The sequence below is a fragment of the Peromyscus leucopus genome, unplaced genomic scaffold, assembly GCF_004664715.2.
Source record: "Peromyscus leucopus breed LL Stock unplaced genomic scaffold, UCI_PerLeu_2.1 scaffold_192, whole genome shotgun sequence".
Taxonomy (NCBI): Eukaryota; Metazoa; Chordata; class Mammalia; order Rodentia; family Cricetidae; genus Peromyscus; species Peromyscus leucopus.
Genome location: NW_023505065.1, coordinates 278,669 through 294,202, shown reverse-complemented (window position 1 = coordinate 294,202; position 15,534 = coordinate 278,669). Strand labels below are relative to the sequence as shown.

The 15,534-nt window shown below is 40.6% G+C and overlaps 1 pseudogene; it reads left to right on the top strand.

Moving 5' to 3' along the window:
• Positions 1-15,534, top strand: part of LOC114692027 — a 266,238-nt pseudogene that overhangs the window by 57,255 nt on the left and 193,449 nt on the right.

Here is a 15,534-nt window from a genome sequence, read left to right as displayed (position 1 = left end):
GGTTACGGGCACTCCCACTAAAGTGTAATGTGAAGTGGTGTGATTTTAAAATCTGAAGTACTCCCTCCTGTTGTGAGAATGAGTGAGAGAATGACTTACTATCTTAGCGTTTTTTATTGTTGTGAGAAAACACCATGACCTGAAGCAATCAAGGAGAAAGGTTTATTTCATTTTACAGCTTACAGTCTATCATCCAGGGAAGTCAGGGCAGGAACTCAAGGCAGGAACCTTCAAGCAAGGAACTGAAACAGAAGCTGTGAGGAACTGTGCTTACTGGCTTGTTCCTATGACTGGCTCAGCCTGCTTTCTATACCTTAAGAACCACTTGTCCATGGATGGCCATGCCACTGTGGCTGAGCCCTTCTACGTCAATTATCTACCAAGAAAATGCTTCACAGGCTTGCCTACTGGCCAGTCTGATGGGATAATTTTCTCAATTGAGGTTCCCTCTTCTCAGATGACCCTAGCCTTTATCAAATTACAAATGTAACCAACACACCTGTATGCAGAAGCCACTTAGAACAGTGTCCAGAGTGCATGCTGTTAGCAGTTACTAACAGAGCTTCCTACTAAGTTCAGCCTTAGGTTGTTGGACCCTTTGTTATACTTACTGGATCAGACTTCTTATTGGATCAAGTGTATATTTTCAAAATGTCGGAAGAAAAATAGAGAATTCCCGTGTTCTTCTGTTAGTCTGGAGTCCCATCTCATTCATACATACAGAGCACATTTTTCAAAATAAGAAATCGAGTTATCGTTTTCTGCCATATTGTGACGCATGCATTACTAAAAATCTTTGCCTTGTACACATCGCTTAAGGAAACTGTAGAAACTGCAGTGCATGTTAGAGAAACGAGGTTAGAGGCATTTGTCACACTGGCGGAAAGTAAGCAGCTAATAAAACTTATAGCATGGTTTGATATGTGTGAACTGATGATCACACATAGTGCTAAAGCATGGCACTGATGAGAGCTGAGAAAGCTTTTGTTCAGCATCAGGACACTATAGGTTGTGAATTCTAGGGACGTGGAAGAGGAAGGTAACCTGATGGAAATTTGAAATTCCAGGTGTGGTTGGAATTGCGTCTAATGTACTTGCTGAAAGAGGAAGCTGGTTGCCATTGAGGAGTATGCATGCACATGGGAACTGGTGCTGTTTTTGTTCTTCTAGCTGGCGTGTGCCCCAAGGATAGCTTAAAACATTGTGTGAGTCTTTTGATGGGAGATATAATTGAAAGTGCAGTTCTCTAGTGTGGGCTTTGGAGATGATACCATTTTGTCTCACTGTCAAAAGACTGGACATGCCGGAAGCATCCACAGAGAAAAATTGTGCATTGGCAATGAGAAATAGGCCATCTGTAAGTTGTTTGCTAGTGCATCCATGTATTGGGATACATTTATATTTGAAACCATTATAAGCCAACTTGCTATACAATACAATGAAGTAGCTAGAGATTTATTTATCTAGTGTTTTCCTAATAACCCTTTTCTAGGTGAAGAGTCTGTCTCAGATTACTACATTGCATATAGACTTCATTTACTTGAAATTAAAATTTTTTAATTCATTTTATGTGTGCAAGTGTTTTGCCAGCATGTATGTACATGTACCACTTGCATGCCTTTGCCCGTGGAAGCCAGAAGAAGGCACTGTAGCCCTGGAGTTGGAGTTAGAGATGGTTGTGAGCTGCCAGTGGGTCCTGGGAACTGAGCACAGGTGTGTTGTAAGAGCAGCAAGTTCTCTTACCACTAAGTCACTCGTCTCTCCATTCCCCTTCGTGTACTTAGCACACAGAAGTGAGCTCTGTGCTTAAGTATCTGTCAGCTGTGTAATTTATTGACAGTTACTAGTTCATAAAAACATTCATTATGACATACTCCTGGATGATCAGAAGAAAAGACTGAATATTTATTTTGTGCTATCACTGTGAAGTGTTTATGGTGTAAGTGTTGAGATTTTATTAGTGGGACAGGATGTCTACAGCACTTTCTTCTTACAATTCAGGAAACTGTGACTGTGACATCTTTGCAGTGTGTGTGTCTTTAACCATGGAAATTCAATGAGGTCACTTGGCAGTTGAAGGTTTGACTCTGAAAAGTGTCCTGTCCCATGCAGAAGGGCTGCGAATGGTCACTGCATTACAGACATTCCCATTGTCTTTCCTGGTTTTGTGATAATGATTGAGTCCCACATTTCTGATTACTATTTTTGTTTAGTTCCCTAATGATTTGTATGTCGTATTGTCAAGGCTAAGTGTAAAGATGACTAAATAAGCAATTTCAGAAACAAATTTGATTGTGTCAAATCGATTTACTTTATGTTTTAAATCATTAATATAATTTTTGGTGGGGAGAGTTGAGTCAAAGTTGCCATATAGACTGGGTTGGCCATGAATTCACTATGAGGATTAGGCTAGCCTCAGACTCAACAGTGTTCCTCCTGCTTAGCCTTCTGAGTACTGGGATTAGGTATGTACTACCATGCCTGATTCCAAACCATTCACACAAGTTACATCACTATAGTAACCTGCAGTTTTCTGAAATGCGATAGGTGGAACATTTTCAATGACGTCAGTGTTGACTGGGCAGTTTTCATTTCAGAAGGTATCGTGCTGTTGTTTTATCTTCCTTGAAAATCACCAGGAGATCCTTCCACAGTTGGTTTCTGTGGATGTAATTTTATAGTTTTATAAATACTCTGGAAGGTTGTTTGCTATAAAGAATGTATTAATGGTATCTGGTAAAGCAGATATCTTTTCTTTCTTTCTTTCTTTTTTTAAATCTTAATCTTTTTTCATTGAAATGAGTATATGTGAGACTAATTTAAAAGTTAAGAAGAGCCGGGCGGTGGTGGCGCACGCCTTTAATCCCAGTACTTGCGAGGCAGAGCCAGGCGGATCTCTGTGAGTTTGAAGCCAGCCTGGGCTACAGAGTGAGTTCCAGGAAAGGCACAAAGCTACACAGAGAAACCCTGTCTTGAAGAACAACCCCTCCCCACAAAAAAAACAACAAAAAAATTTAAGATTTTTAAAATTATGTCATTTTCTTTGAAGGCGGCTTAAAGAATAAGACGGAAGATTTTGTGTTATTTCAGTAGAAATTTTAGCTAGTGTTCAGTAGAAATTTAGCTAGCTAAACTAGTACCTAGTTTAGCTAGGTATTAGCTTGGATAGGTAGATATAAATATGAATGCAGTATGTTCTCTTTCTCCACATAACTTATAATCTAGTAGGGAAGACAGAGGTGGGCTCCAATATAAGAATCTGACAAACTCTATTAGATGAGAGGATGGGGTAGACCAAATGGCTCCTCAGTGGGTAAAGGAGGCCCAACATGGCGAATGAGAGAACTGACTCTGTGTGTTGTGCTTTGACCCTCACACTTGAGCCGTGGCAGGTGTGTGCCCAAATACATACATCTGTAAATACTACAGTTAATAAAAATGTAAACGATTGTTTCACAGGAGGACTACAGATAGGTTTAGACATAGGAGAGACTGCATTCCATTGTAAAGCAGGATCAGGAAAAACCTCAGAGAAGGCAGTGTTTGGATCTAAGCCTTGAAAGGGCAGTGTGTAATTCTGGAAAGTCTGAGTAGAAAAGGGATAGTTGGAAGAATATTTAATCTGAGGCTGTTCATGTTCTCAACAATATTATATTAGTTATTCACAAGTCCTTGATTAATTCCTTGGCTGAAAATTCATCAGCAGCCAGACATATTGGCTCATGTCTGTAATCTCAGCTCTTGGTAGCTCGGGAATGGGAAATGCATGCTGTGAGTTTGAAGCTAGCCTGGGTTATAATGAGGGAAAACAATGTAATTCTTTCCAACAAAGAAATGTGAGATCTTAGTTTACTTATCTTTTTATATGTAGCCTAGTGTTTTCAATAGTAAAGTGTTTGTCTTGAAGTTTCAAAAGTAGTTTTGTTGTGTGTTCTATCTTCACTATATTTTCATTGTTATAATGAAATATATAAAATGAAAAGTTGATCAGTTATCTACTGATTCAGTTCCCACTTGCATAGATTGTCCCTGAGTTGTTGTGAGCAGACAGACAGTAAGTGACTGTGATTGGTTGGTCTATAGAAGGCCTCTGGGCCACTGTCACGAGAGAAGCACTCTTTTTTTTTTTTTTTTTTGGTTTTTCGAGACAGGGTTTCTCTGTGTAGCTTTGCGCCTTTCCTGGGACTCACTTGGTAGCCCAGGCTGGCCTCGAACTCACAGAGATCCACCTGGCTCTGCCTCCGGAGTGCTGGGATTAAAGGCCACCACCGCCCGGTGAGAAGCACTCTTAAATGGACTGTGCTGGCTGTTTGTGAATCCAGGAACTCAGGGTTGTCTTAGGGAGAGCTGGTCCCTAGTCTAACTGCATGTCTGTCTGGAGGAAAGTAGACTTGTACATCTTGTTATGGTGGATACTTGAGACATAGGTGGATTCATCCTTGTCTCCCTGTTATTTTAAGGGAAAATGGTTTAGGGTGATTTCTCTGATTAAGAAGATAGAAACTAATTTTTCAAACTAAAAATTACAGCATTGACCTTATGTCAGTATTGCTGATCTTAGCTGTTTGGGACCCTGGTGGTTACTTAAAAAATTAGGGTGTAATGACTAATCTATTTTCTATTATTCAAATATTTCAAGATTGAATTTAGAAGATCTGCTTATATTCTGATTTTGCACATACAGTTTTCATGGTATATTTCTGAAATAAGCAGAAAAGGAATGATCATCAAACGTTTTGGGGGCAGTTATGAACCAGGCTTTGAAACTGGAATTGACAATTAATGTTAATTGCATCACTGTTCTACAGTGGATGTAACTATTGCCAAAGAATCTTAATGTGACTTAGTATGAAGCTTCTGTTTTTATTTGAAACTAAAGTTGTATAAGATGGTACCCCACACACACCTTGTTTGTTTTCAAGCCGGTGGCTTACCCTGAAAAGATGGAATTAATAGACCGAGTGTTATTGATTGCAACAAAATTAGACTCTTCATGGAGATAAAAGTTTTTTTCCTTATTCATTTTTTTTTTTAAACTTGCATGACCTTACTGATGGTTTTAGAACCTATGATCCTTAAACAGAGTATAACTTATTCTCAGTGGCTGAATAGCCTCAGGGAAGGAGTTCTGTAATTCTCTCTGATCACACAATGTCTTTGCTAGTCAAGATTTCATTAATATGTAAATACTTGTCAGTAGCAGCACTTTGTCTTTCTCCTGCTATATTTAATTAACATATAAATAACCCAGGGAGACACTTCCTCCAATTTTTGATATAGGCAAGTCTGTTTAAACATTGTATTTGGAATAAGAAAAATGCTATCAGGAATCAGAGTCATATTTTATAAAACATGCATAAAAATGTTTTGCCCTGGCCAGTGGGTGTCAATGGGGGCGACCCACCTGCGGGAGAGAATGAAAGGGACAGGGAGACACGAAGGAAGACAGCAGACAGGGTTCTGATCAAGCTGCAAATTTTATTCTCCTCAGCAAGGCTTATTTAGCATGGAGGGGAGGGGCAGGAAGGAGGGAAGGGTGCAGGATGTGCCAGACGTGCAGGCTGAGGGAGGATGTGCAGGTGAAGGCACTATATGTGCAGGTTTGTAGGCTGCAGGATGTTGTGCTAGGCACTGGTCAGGGCCATTGTTCTGTTGCTATGCTACCTGACCTTGAGATGTTCTTTATCTTTGAGGGCACCTGGTTTAGGGCCTGTGGCTTGTTCTCTGCCTAGCTTTGTACTTTTCATGGTTCATGTTTGGGCCCTGACAATGTTTTGATTCAGTGTGTACCCATTTTATTTAATGTTACAATTGTGGATGCTCTGCACAAAAACTGGAAAAAGTCCATGGTGTTATATTCACTGTTCTCATGACCTGGTGCTGATGTGGGGATGGTAGTGTGTGCACTGTGTGGAAAATGCAGAGCTTTCTAGGTCTGAGTTTGGACTTGTTTTTGAGGCTGATCCTGGCTTGCTGGGCTACTTTTGGAAACCCTAGTTCAAAGCACTTCTGTGGTGTTCAGGGATGCTGATGGTGCTCACAGGGAGGCTGAGGAGGTCATGATGAGGCTGACGAGGTCACAGTGAGACCAGAGGAGTCACAGTGAGACCGAGGAGGTCACAGGGAGGACCGAGGAGGTCACAGGGAGGAGGTCACAGGGGAGACTGAGGAGGTCACAGGGAGGCTGAGGAGGTCACAGTGAGACTGAGGAGGGTACAGAGCTGTTGAGGTCACAGTGGCTGAGGTCAGTGAGCTGAGGTCACAGGTGAGGCTGAAGAGGTCACAGTGAGCTTGAGGTCACAGTGAGACTGAGGAGGTCACAGTGAGGCTGAGGAGGTCACACAGAGGCCGTTGGTGTTTTCTGGAAATGATTTTGACGCAGATGCAATCATTTGGAGAGGTGGGAGTATGTAGTGAAAGCACCTGAGTGAAATGGGTATGGGCTTTTCAAAACAGCAAGTTGCACTTTAGTAACTTAAGAGTTGCCTCATATATTTTGGTGATTTTTATTTTTTATTTTTGGGTGTTGCTGAGAATTGAGTGTCATGCATGTGTACTGGATTACTGGTTACTATCCTTAATTCGGTGACTTTCAAAATTACATCACTAACGTGCTTATTTATTTATATTGAAATGTGCACGTGCATAGCTCACCCTTGGGCAGGTCAAAAGATGAATTTGAGGTGTCCTCTTCTCTTCTTCATGTTAGTCTTTTGAGATCTGGTCTATCAGTGAACTTGGAGCTTGCTGTTTTAGTGACACTGGCTGGCCAGTGCATTTCCAGGATCTGCCTGTCCCTGTCCTCCTCTTTAGTGGCATGGTTACATGCTATGAGCTGTCAAGTCCAGCTTTTCATATGCGTGCTGAGGATCTCAGGTTCTCAGGCATGCTCAGCAAGTACATTGCCCATCTTGTCAGCCCCAGGAATTAATTTTATAATAGAAACCCTAGGTTAGTACCTGGAAAGCAGTGGGAAGAAATATAGACTGAAAAGACGAGACAGTAATCATAGGAGTCAAGTGAGTCCTTTCTGTTAGATCTCAAGGGAGTTAAGACTTGTTTCGACGGTGAACTATTTTCTTGTGAGATTCTCAGGCAGGTACAGGTTCCGAGCTGACAAAGGAGCGGGTATGAAGCCGTAGGACATATACACGTAGGCAACTGGAAATATTTGTAAAAGGAATATTGTTTCTATGTAGGGCATCTTCGAAAATGTTGTGTCAAAATTCTCAACTCTCAGCTCCAAGAATTTCACCTAGAATCTGGGTTGTCAGCTTCTTTTCTCTTCCAATGTCCCCTTAACTTTCCTTGTCTTTATCCTAGAACATGGTATTTCTCCCTCCTCCCTCCCTCCCTCCCTCCCTCCCTCCCTCCCTCCCCTCCCTCCCTCCCTCCCTCTCTTTTTTCTTTCCCTCCTCTTTCCCTTCCTTCTCCCACCCTCTTCTATTTTTCCCACCTCTTTTGTCATTGGAGGATTCTTCAAATGTTGGAGTAACAATAGCCATCTTGACCTGTGGGTCTCTGTATTGTTCAATTTCTAGTGTATCTGCTGCTTTTGGTGGCACTCAGCATAGATCTCCAGGCAGGAATATGCAGAGATTTTTGAAGGTGACAATAAAGAAATTAGTCTTCTTGTGATTTGTGGTTTTGCTTAGATATTATTGTATTTGTGCTGGTTTTGGTCATATGAATGAGTAGGATATAAAAACATTATCCTCCTTCTATCTGTACACTTCCTAAGCCCTTTGGAGTATTTCAGCTGTGTAATGGATAATTCAGGTGTCATCTGCTTGTATCTCTGTCCTGGTAGTGGTTTTCCTGGTGTAGTTAATAGACCAAATAAGATTGGTCAGGGTCTGGTTGGTGTTAAGTAATGTGGAGTAAGGACTTTATTACTATCTTCTCCAATGGTTTTGTATTAACCCTAGGCCATAAAAGGTTAGGAGAGCAAGAGTTATTGGATTTTTTCCCTTTGATTCCTTCTTATTTGGTAGCAGGGCTTTTTGATGAGATAGTCCTCATCAGTCCTTACATTATAGCTCTCCAGCACCATCAAAATTTAATAGGTTTTTTCTCCCCCCGAATGGCATATGGACAGCCTTGAATGTAGTTGGCTCCTGTACATGAAGCTGTACTTGAGAGATTTTGATTTGGTCTCCTATTTCCTTCTGATGCATGTGACATGTAACGATGTTAGCTTGATTGGACTGGGACACTCCAGGGGATTAGTAAAACCAGCTAGATGTGTGTGAGTGCCTTCGGAGGATGATTGTATCACATGGAGCCGAGCACTTTTTGGACCCGCCCTGTCCTCCCTTCTGAGGTGCTGCCTCACCTCAGGCCCCAAGTGTGGGAGTCAGTGTGAGACCTCTGGAAGCACAGACCCACATCAGCTTGTTTTCCTGGATAGTTGTCATAGTATCAGCAAGTCTGACCAACAGAATGCGGCATTGCAAATATGCGTGTCACACAGTAAATAAAGCATGTGTTTATATCTGTCTTATTTCTGTCATGCTAACTGCTTATTATAAGGCTGACTCCATGAACGTTTATTTCTGAGACTCTTGAGTGTTTGCCAGTTAGACTTATTTTTGACAAAGTTAAAAACATTGCACCTAGGTTTGTGGGTGCCTTCTTTCTTTGTAACTTCCTTTATGGCAAACCAAGTTATCCAACTTTGGTCTCAGGACCTTCATTGTCTCTTTTTTTCAAAATCAGAGTTAACTTTTCAATATGCTAGAGGTAGTAATGGTGGAAGATACCAGTTTTATTCTGGTAATGTCTCTACTCATTGGTTGTTAACATTAGTCATCTCATAGAGAACATTCTTAGTTACATAACTGACTTTTCTGGAAGTTGTGTAGTGGAAATCCAATTGGACTTCATGTCTTTTCCTTAAACTGTAATGATTTTTTCAAGTAGTACTCTGAGATATTCAATAATTTCTTTCTTATTTATACTTGGTATTAAGCATTGGGTAGGAAGACCAATCTTTTGAAAATTATTAGTATGATGTTATAACTTACCATACAGTACATCTTGCAATGTTAGCTAAAATCATATTTATCTTATATTTACTACTTAGAAACAACCTTCATGCTGGTGTTAGAAATAATATAATGGTTAGTGCTGAACATTTACTGTGTGCTGGGAGCCATTTTAAGAACTTTATATATACTAATTTAATCTTCTGCAAGTCTAAACTCAGAATGATGCCTTTTCTGTTTTGGTGCTGAGTGGCAACTGGATTTGTGGTAGGTTTCCACTGAGTATATGATCATCTTGACTTGTTTAGTGATGATAACCCAATGTGTGTGTGTATGCACAAATTTTCCTTATTTTGGAGGCTTTATTTGCCAGAACATTCTCTTCTTTATTAAGTAATAAAATAATAAAGTCTACTTCTTAAAACCAATGCATACAAGGTAGCAGTTAGTAACAATATAGTGTCTACCCAGCCTTTGTTTCCAAGGCATACAACAAGGCATGGACAAAAACAAAAGAACTTTTGAAAGTCTGTTCTTCATACAGTTTGCTTGAAATAAAACATTTATATTTAGTGGAAGAAGTGTTTGGTGAGAGGATTGTTGACTATAATAGAACTTATTATGTTCATTCCTTTCCTGCTGACAGATAAATGCTACCTTCAAATGAAACCAGCATAGTTAATTATTCAGAAAAACATATGAATAGGGCTCTAATACAAAGAATCCTAAAGTCAAACAAAAGCAGCCATTGCTTTGTAAAGAGAACATTTCAGTTTACTAGGTTATTTTTTTTTTAAAGTGGGGATGATGCATTTAAATTTCTGAATTCAAGTGGCATGTGAAAAAGGAAGAGTAAGATGAACAAAGAAGGCAGATATACATGCCTTTGTGTTTTCAGAGCTTGGCTTAAAGGCTTCATGAGTAGCTGAGATTCTACAGTTCTGGGTTGTAGCAATGGGATTTCTAGTGTTTGTGAACTGTAATTTCACATTGGTGGTTGACTTACATGATGAGCATTTTACTGGTAAACACAATTAATAAGAAGGTTTTCTCTAAATGTCCTTGAACATTCTGTCCTTTGTTTATCTTGTGAATGAGTAAGTTGTTTTGAATTGTGAAGAATAGCTGGCGTGTTACTCCGCTCACTACTGTGACAGAAGATTGACTAGATGCAGTGTACAGAGGGAGGTTATCCTGGCTTATGGAGGGATACAGTCCATTATGGTGGGAAGGGATGAATGTGCAGTAGCTGGTCTTCTCATGGTAGCATTCAGGAAGAAGGGGAGGAGTGGGGCCAGAGACCCAGAGAGAAGAAGACGGACGGATCAACCTCCTTCTCCGGCAGGCCCTACCTCCTAAAGGGTCCCCATGTTCCTCAAACACTTGTCATCGCCTGGGGACCAGACGTCTGAGACAAGAGCCTATGGGGCATTTTATATTTGAACAGTGGCAGTGAGTTCCAGAGACGACTCTATTCTCCTCCCCTCCCCATGTGACATACAGTGAAATGCCCACCTGTCTTTCCAGTCAGATACAAACATGCTCTCAACAGTTGAGTTCCCAGCATCCCAACCAGGCATGCAGCTTTGCCTCCATCAGTGTGATAATGAGGTTAGGAAGTCGTTTTTATCTCATTCTGGTCTACATATAAGTCTGTACTGTGTAGGCACAACTCTGTTACTGTGAATAGACTATTGACTTCTATTGCCACATTTATAGTTCTCACTTTTTATATTATTTATGAGAACACTTTTTAAATTCTTTGTTGTTCTGTTAATTATTTAACTCAGTAAACACATTTTTTTTTTAGAGTCCGCTAAATGTCAGACATTATTTTAGTTGCTAAGGATATAGCAGTAGACAAAATAAGTAAAAACCTTGCTGTGTTAGTTACTGTTGGAGTTGCTGTGATAAAATACTCAGATAAAACAACCTAAGGGAGAAATGGTTTCCTGCCTCTTGATTCTTAGTTCAACCCATCATGGCTGAGAAGTCAGGGTGGCCGGAGCTTGCAGCAGCTGCTCTTGTTGATTCCACAGTCAGAACGTGATTAATGAGTGCGTGTGCTCAGTTCATTTCCTTATTTTTCTAAGATCCAGTATCCATCCCAGGGAATGATGCCACAGTATCCCATCCCAGGGAATGATGCCACCTGTAGTGGGTGAGAAGACCCACCACAGTTAACCAGACAAAGATAATCCCCCAACATCCCTAGAAGCCTGTCTTGCGTTATGCCAGACCTCAAGTTGACAAGTGAGATTAATCTTGAAGCCTGCCATGAAGGAGTCTTAATTCTAGTTTGGAAAGAGACCCTTCCTTCTTTCTCTTCAATGTTACTATTTGAGATAAAATTAAGAACTTACTATTCTCTTTCAGCCAGTCCTATGATCTTCTAAAAGGGATTATAAAATAATTTGGAGTAACAGCTGCAAGAAAACAAAGCAACAAAAAGAAATTTTGCTTATTTTCTCTGGCCTGTTCCCACTCTTTGAGACAGAGAGTATGTAGCCTGAGATGACCTAGAATATACTGTGTGTTCAATGTTAGTTTAGATATACCCTCATGCTTGGCTTTTGTTTTTTATTGTGTAAGCATTGGTGATCAGATCTGAAAGTGAGTCATGTTTGGTAGAAGTTCATTTCCTAAGACTAGTAATTCATTGATTCTGTCACTGGAAGGTGAAGAAAATAATCTAGCTGGCTTTTTTAGATTGGAGGACTGAGTGGAGGTATTGCACTTTAAAAGCATTGTGTACTGTGTGGGCCATAGTAAGAGCTCAGTAGATACTGAAGAGTGTTGCTGGTCATTGCTGACATGATGAGGAGGGAGCTAGCTGTGCTCTGCTAATAAAGTGAAACACGCCATTCCAACAGGCTCTCCAGGTCTACCTTTCACTGTAGGCCTTTGAGCAGAATTATTTTTACTGTTTTAATGGGTTCCTTACTCATTTCATTCAATAAAGATCCATTAAAAAAGTGTCTTCTAATTTTCTAGAGTATATTGCACATTCAGCTTGCCTGGCCCAGGGCCCTGTCCTAACTAATTGTTGTAGTAAGGACTTGTGGGTTCCGTACATCCTCTGTAGAAAATACAAATCAGCTTGTAATATGTTTTTCTGGAATTCTTTTTGAAAACATTTTGTGTAGTTTAAGGAACCGTGTCTGCTTTGATTTGAAAAGTTATAATAGCTGCCCAGATGCACTTTTTCTCCTTCTCGATTCATTGGGCTAATTTGTTGTTGAGTTGGCAGAGTGGGCATCATCATCATCTCCATCCGAAATGCTCTCTTTCTCACTTTTCATTCCAGCAGTTTGCAATAAGATATTTCTGACAGCAAAGGGAATAAAATCGTCTATCTGGTGACAGATGAGTAATACTATGACTTTGCCCTGTATCAGCATCTGAATGATTCCATTATTTAAGAATCTGAGCGTAAATATGTTCACACTGTGTCTTTGGCCCTTGGTTTGCTAGTCTAGTCTATTATGTGTTGGCTGAAAAGCTGTACTTGTAGTAGAGCGTCTCATCAACTTATTGAATGTTGGGGGACCTCGCTCAGGCTCATTCGTTCCAGCAATGTCTGGTGGCAGGATGCTGTTGATTGATGGGCCATTGCTGCTCCTTCCCCACGCCCTCAGCTCCGCCTCCACTGCAGAACCCTCCGGTGCTTTCCTGTTCCTCTTCACATGAAGACCAGTCTCTTTTCCAGTGTAACTTCCCAATGTTTATGGAGTGTTTCTTGTGTAGAGCTTGTTTCACAACATAGGAGCATGTGTTCTTTTTTCTAGGGTAGGTGGTACATTTAGGAAAAGCTACAGTTGATGCTCTGAAACATGAGAAAAAGTATTTTGCTGAACTGCATATGCAGGGCAATTCAAGTTTTTCTTTTCTTCTTAAAGTTTTGTCTTTATTCTTAATTGAGCATGTTTCTATCTTTTACATGGGTGGATCTGTGGCTGTTAGAGTTAAAGGGGACTCTGCAGATAATGTTCAAAGCCCATCACTGTTTCTGTTTTCTGTGACTGGTGATTTGGAGCAAATTGATCTCTGTATTAACATGTGTGCACCTCCATTTTCCTTTAAACTGATTCTTTTAAAAATATGGTGCTATTGTGTATATGCGTGCACATGTGAATGGATATCAGAGGACAATTGTTTGAAGTGGGTTCTCTCCTTCCAGCTTTACATGAGTTCTGAGGACTGGTGACGGCATCTTGTCGTTTGTGGCTATTTAAATTGAAGTTAATAATAATAATAAATAAAATTAAATGAACTTTCTTAGAGTCAATTGCCTTATTTCCAGTGGTTATTATGTGCCCATGGAGTTTGTGAGCTGCTGTCTAGGATGACACAGACAGACCATGTCTGTAGTTACTGGAGTCTCACTGAAATAGCATGGGGTAGATTGCTGGTGTGTGTGCAGACGACTTCGGGTTGAAATGAAACACACAGTGCAGGATCTTGATTATTCTTTAGACACGTGAGTGAACACATACTCATGTTATCCTTTAACTCATCACTGTATTTTTCCTTGGAGATTTTCCTTTAAATAGTTAAAGAATGAAATAAAAGAGCAGTGTGCTGTTATTTTTTTTACTTATATATTGTACACTCTCTGTCATGTACCATTTAGAATAGTGTGAACAGGAATCCTCGTGGCTATACCGTCTGTGTATTTCTTGTCATATGCTTTATGAAGCTGGCTAGTATGTATTTTAAAAGCTGTGTTGTGTTTTTTTTTTTTTTTAACTTTAGTTGGAATGGTGACTCCCTGAAGATCATTCCTTGGGCTGAGCATAAACACCGAGCTGAAGACTGGTGTGAGGAATCGGAATGCAGGCCAGTATGAGCTAGCACAAGGCATCTTTGCTCTTTGTGGCATGGGTTAATTGGTGGCGCTCTGAAAAACTTTTGTGAACCATGGAGTCCTGCTTGGTGGTGTTCCCTAATTCGGAGTATTTTAGAGAGCTTTTAAAAAACACTGATGAATTAAAATATAGTAAAAAAATTTAATGAGAAGTACCAAATGTTAAATGGGAACTGTTTAAGGAATGGTCTTTATTACAACTCTTCACTTTAACATATTGGCTTTCAATCTACCAAATAAGTAGATACATTTTCATAGTTATGATGTATATGCAGTTTTATTCTTGGTTAAATTTTAGTTCTCTCTCTCTCTCTCTTTTTTTCTTTTTTGAGACAGGGTCTCTCTGTGTAGTTTTGGTGCCTGCCCTGGATCTGGATCTTGCTCTGTAGCCCAGGCTGGCCTCAAACTCACAGAGATCCGCCTGGCTCTGCCTCCCAAGTGCTGGATTAAAGGTGTGCGCCACCACTGCCGGCTTAGTTCTCATTTTTCTAAGTGAGGGTGTGGAGAGGACGGTCAATAGGAGGCACACTTGAATCCCTGTGTGCACCACTCATCAGAAGCGGGAAAGGACTCTTTCCCTCTGTGAGACAAGAGCTGTATCCTTCCGGCCTGCAGACTGCTAGTAGAAATGCCAGTCCTCCATGTTCCTGGATGCAGGCGGAACGTCTGGAGAAGGGATGCTGAAGTGGAGCCCTGAAGATCCAGGCTTTTAGAAAACTGACACATCTTCATCTCCCTTCATGTCCCTAGAGGTGGAGTACTCCTCACGTAGAAAGAAGCGTGTAGAATTCTTTTCTGGAGACATGAAATAGCCCCAGAAAAGAGGCCTTTAGATCCTGAGGTGTGGTCCTCAAAGGTCTGGGTACTACCCGGACACAGTGGAGCTGACAAATGAGCAGGTCCTGTCACATCCACAGAGCTTTCTGGAACAAAGAGGAGGAAAACACACAGTAATGGAGCAACATGGAAAAGGAGACATTGTGCAGACAGAAGGAAATTTCCAAATTCACAATTAATATCATCAGGAAGATAAGTTACTATAATTTGTACAATTAAAATAGTATAAGTAGAAAAAAAATAAAAAAACCAACCCAAACCATAGCCACCATGTGCTCCAATGGATAATCCCTTCTCCCGGCCCCCATGGCCATAAGACGGTTGCTGTTAACTTGGAGGGCCACAGACAATGTAAAAAGGCGTGAATGTGGGGAAGGGCTTGTGCAGAGGGATGACAGGGCAGACTAGGGCAGTGAGGGGCCAGAGTGCACTGGAGACCTAACAATCCTCAGACAACCTGTGTTGAAATGCCGTAGGACTGTGTAAGAGAGGAACGAGCTCGCTCGGCATTCAAAAGAGGACAGTATACAGACATTCAAAAGGGGTCCACAGTAGACTTGGGGAGGACCAAGGCCTTTCCTCAGGAGTCAGAATAAACATGCAGAGCTAGAGTAGACTATCACATATGTAATAAAACAAGTCTGCTGCTCGAGTCACAGGACTAAGAAGATGACAGATGATAGAGGAGAAAAATCTAAGAATAATTCAAGCCAGTAATTAGAATTGGAAGGCTTCGAGTTTCAGGTTGAAATGTTCTTTAAAGTATTTCACCCCAAGATTCTACAATATCAAGAATATGTTCATTTAAAGAGAATGACCTCATGAAATGAAAGTCCAAATGAC